The sequence below is a fragment of the Gavialis gangeticus genome, unplaced genomic scaffold (assembly GCF_001723915.1).
Source record: "Gavialis gangeticus isolate Ggan-Ray unplaced genomic scaffold, GavGan_comp1, whole genome shotgun sequence".
In the NCBI taxonomy this organism is placed as follows: domain Eukaryota; kingdom Metazoa; phylum Chordata; order Crocodylia; family Gavialidae; genus Gavialis; species Gavialis gangeticus.
In genome coordinates, this window is record NW_017729032.1 from 214,226,822 (window position 1) to 214,231,658 (window position 4,837).

General features: G+C 45.7%; 1 protein-coding gene across 3 annotated transcripts in view; it reads right to left on the reverse strand.

The window, feature by feature from the left end:
- DOPEY2 (dopey family member 2) overlaps nucleotides 1–4,837 on the reverse strand; it is a 97,158-nt gene that overhangs the window by 3,304 nt on the left and 89,017 nt on the right. The window lies entirely within an intron of this gene.

Consider the following 4,837-nt stretch of genomic DNA (forward strand, 5'->3'; position numbering starts at 1 on the left):
TTTTTTTTTTTTTTTTTTTTTTTTTTAGAAGCACTGGCAGCAGGGCCGGTCCAAGGGTAATTGATGCCCTAGGTGAACTGTGTACCTCGGCGCCCCCACTTCCAACATAGATGAGAATAAGAAGTCTAGAATGAACTTTTACATGTACTTATTTGATATTCAAAATGAACAATAACAACAAACATTTTAGTGAAAGAAATCTGTGTCATGAGCTGCAAGATCATGTAGGAGTAGGGGTTCATTGTTTAGGATCACGTTCCCAGCAGTATGCTCTTGTCATAAGTCTGCTTGAGAGTTGAAAAGGTAGGAGTCACGATTCTAGTGATCTTTCCTCCGAGATCTTTTCAGAGGTCTTTCTCCCTGTACTGAACCAAAGGTCTTACACTAGGGATGGGTAATTATTTCGGGCGGAGGGCCGCTTACTGAGTTTTGACAAGCCATCAAGGGCTGCGTGACAGGCAGCCAGGAGCAGATATTAATTTCCTAATTTTTTTAGGGGCCCCATGGGATGGATAGAATGGCCTGCGGGTCTCATTTTGCCTGCTTCTGTCTTAGGCCAAGGCAGAGCTTTAGCCGACCAGGGCTGTTATTTAAAACAATGTTCCTGTTATTTTGTTCTGCATATAATTCTGGCGCTCCCCAAATTTTGGTGCCCTAGGCAACCGCCTAGTTCACCTAACAGTTGGACCAGCCCTGACTGGAGGGGCTCTCAGGAGGGCTAGAGCATGAATGGAGAGTACTCCTGGTGACTGGGGGGGCATGGCTGCATGGGTGGTGGGGGTGGAGCCTGGTGGTGGTGAGCAGGGAGTTCCCGCAGATGCTGCCGGCCCAGTGGTGGCAGCGAGGGTCCATCAGGGACTGCCTGCAGACACCGCCAGTGGTGCTGGCAACGGCGTGGCAAGCAGCGACTGCCTGCAGGTGCCACCAACAGTGTCAGTGGAGCCTTTTTGTAGGGGGTGCACCACCATGTGCAGGAGGTGCACGTGCATCCCCTACACATCGCCCCTGGGCTAGGGTGTAGCCAGATTAGAGAGTAAGAAACTTTACTTGTTTTGCTCGTCTCCAAACCTACGTTCAGATTTGCATGTACATATTCTTTCTCCTATGTAAAAAAATCCTTTTGCTCTTTTGTTTCTTTACTGATTACCTGCGGAAAAAGGGATTGTTGCGCGAGTGATATTTCAAGCTAGGCCTTTCTACAGAAAGGGGCATCTAAAATTTCTCTCACAACCCACGCAGTGGCCATCTAGTGCTAGCAGAGATTCTCTTACTGCAGCTGCAGGGTTTGGTGTAAGGGCAGTGGAGCTGAGGCTTGCTGGGGTTACAAAGTTATCCCAGAGCAACCTTGGTCTGTTCCTTGAGGCAAGTGGCAGCACAGTGGGAAGAAATTCAAGGCTCTAAGCCCCCCCACAAATGGGTTTGTCATAGTACACACCTACAATTGGACAATTCAGTCCAGTTTGGGAGGACTCAAATTTTCTCATACTGAAAACTCTCCTATAGCAGTATCCATCCACATATGATGTTTGTTACCATTTCCACTTGGCCAGGACACAATGGTTTATTCAAGAAGTCAAGAACCTGGCATCAGTTATTCACCCTGACTGCTGACAGACATGGGAAAAAACTCCAACCCCCCCAATGCGTCACCAAAAGAGGCAGCACATTAGTTCAACACAGCTCCACAGCATCTGTATAGATCAGACACTTCAATGGGGCTTTTTAGCACTTTCATCTAATAGCTGATTCAGTCAGCTATTAGACAAGCGTGCTAAAAAGCCCCACTGAAGCACCCAATCTTACAGATGTTGGGTGAGCTGGGTCAAACTAACGTGATGCCTCCTCTGGGCATGTGCTATATATTTTAATTATGTTTGTAAGCAGTCTCTGTTATTTCTTGGCTGAGCTGCAGCAATGCAATACACCAAGACATTGAACATGCTGTGCTAAAGAAATGCTAATTAGAACGAGAGAGTGCAATGTGTCTTCTGTAACAGACTATCACAAGCATTAAGTTTGGCCCCTGCAGTGTACTCAGTGTTCTTTGGGAAACAAGATTCCAATCCTGATCTTTATGGTGCTCAGTGGCCTGGGTGCTGGATAGCTGAGAGACCAACTAGTGCCTCAGGAATGCTGTCTGTGGACAACTACACTGTTCCTCTGACAAAACAAAACTCTACAAGCCAGTCTGTGTTGGAAGCAGAACGTAAGCAGACCCAGAAAAGACTGCTGAATGAACTCTCAGAAATTAAAAACCACCACAAATCCTTGGAGCAAGGTTTGCAACAAACAGTCTGCTGCTCCAAACACACAACACATTTCTTTGACCTTTCATTTGCTAATATAAATATAGGTGTATGCATTTTCAAAAACCCCCAAAACTATCAAACCACATGTATACTACACATATATACTATGTTAATCATGTTGCTTAATCCTGTCCTGGATTAGGAATCAGCCTGCTCCAAGAACCTGTCTAGAAAAGAACAAACAGAAATAGAGTTTGGGAAAATATCTGAATCCTTGGCTGAGAAAACGGATTACATGCATGCTAAGCCTATAGCAAATCAGATAGTCATTTCACAGAATTGTAGAAAGTTAGGGTTGGAAGCGACCTCAGGAGGTCATCTAGTCCAGTTCCCTGCTCAAAGCAGGACCATCCCCAACTAGATCATCCCAGTCAAAGCTTTGTCTAGCCAGGTCTTAAAAATCTCCAAGGATGGAGAGTCCACAACCTCTCTGGGTAACCTGTTCCAGTGTTTTACTACCCTCCAAGAGGGAAAATTCTTCCTAATATCTAATCTAAACTTCCTGTGCTGCAACTTGAGACTGTTGCTCCTTGTTCTGTCATCTGCCACCACTGAGAACAGTCTAGCCCCATCCTCTTTCAAACACTCCTTCAGGTAGTTCAAGGCTGCTATTAAGGCCCCTCTCAGTCTCCTCTTCTCTAGACTAAATAAGCCCAGTTCCCTCAGTCTTGCATCATAAGTCATGTCCCCCAACCCCCTCCACATTTTTGTTGCTTTCCACTGGACTTTCTCCAATTTGTCCATATCCTTTCCATAGTTGGGGGCCCAAAACTGGACAAAGTACTCCAGATGTGGCCTCACCAGTGCTGAATAGAGGGGAAGAATCACTTACCGTGACCTACTGGCAACACGCCTACCAATGCAACCTAGTATGCCATTAGACTTGGCAACAAGGGCACACTGCTGTCTCATATTCAGCTTATTGTCCACTGAAACTCCCAGGTCCTTTTCTGAAGAGCTGCTGTACTGGTGCATGGGATTTTTCTGTCCTAAGTGCAGGATTTTGCATTAGTCCTTGGTGAATCTCATGAGATTTCTTTTGGCCCAATCCTTCAATTCCTTGAGGTGTCTCTGAAACCTAGCCCTACCCTCCACCATGTCTACTGCTCCCCTCAGCTTGGTGTCATCTGCAAACTTGCTGAGGGTGCACTCAATGCTATTTTCCAGGTTCTTGATGAAGAAATTGAACAAAACCAGCCCCAGAACTGACCCCTGGGACACTCAACTTGATATTGGCTGCCAACTAGACATCAAGCCACTGACTACTACTCTCTGAGCCCAATGCTCCAGCCAGTTTTCTATCCAGCTTACAGCCCATTCATTCAGTCCCTACTTTCTTAGTTTGCTTGCGAGAATGTTGTGGGAGACCCTGTGGTTGCCAGAACCAGAGGGGTTACGATCATGAGCAATAAATATATGCTCTTGGAGACATCCAGGTAATTGTCTAGCAGTTAAGATTAGCTAATGCAAAGCTTGCAAGTTTGCAACCCACAAGTGGAATTTGTCTGTCACAATTTAACCGAAGTGTTGAATCCAACTGTTTGCACTGATCATGGGACTGACTGGGCCCCAAAAATAAGCAAAACTGCAAGATTAACTGATCTAACAGGTTTTTTAAAGGTCAGCCATAACAAGATCTGACCACCTAATATAATTAGCACACTCCAAGGAATCCAAGGAATAAGAAACCAAGGGGTTGAGCTTGGGCAGAGTAATGCTAATTTCAAACCTCAAAGTAATGTGGTGTAAAATCTGCTTATTGGGTGAACCTGAGTTCAGGTGGTAACCTTTCATGATAATTTCTAACATCTTTTAATACCATAGGGTAACATCTATAGGGCAAGATTGTGAGTGGCTCTAAAGCCAACAGATTAGCATAAGATAAGACATAAAGGAACGCGCATGTCAAGTAACCAGTCTGAAAGACAGGACAGAAGGACTATCACTGTACCAAACTTGGACCCTGGACTCCCAGTGTGAGCGAGGACTGGATCCTGACCAAGGGACCTTTCCAGTGACCCCCCAAACAGTGTTGATCGGGGATGCCTGACTTCCCCGGAACAACGGGGCGCGCACCTGGCATAGAGGGGCTGCTGATAAGTTGCCAACCCCGTGTGGGAACTCTTTGTCATTTCTATCTGTTGTTATTATTTACTATTAGCTCTTTATTATTGTACTATTTGTTTGTCCCATTAACCTTTCTGTTAACTGTTGTATGCTAAGCTATAAGTAAATTTGTCTTTACTTCACTCCCAACTCGCCTCCTCGATCCCAAACCCAGCAGCCTAACGTCTGATACACTCACAGCACCTAGCTGGCTTGTGACAGACCCGCATCCACAGAGCCAGTCACCTCATCATAGAAGGCAATCAGGTTGGTCAGGCATGACTTGCCCTTGGTGAATCCATGCTGTTCCAATTCCCCTTGTTCTCCTCCAAGTGCTTATAAATGGATTCCTTGAGGATCTGCTCCATTAGGTTACAGGTTACAAGGGTGGGCGGATGAGAATAGGATGGGATTCAACACAG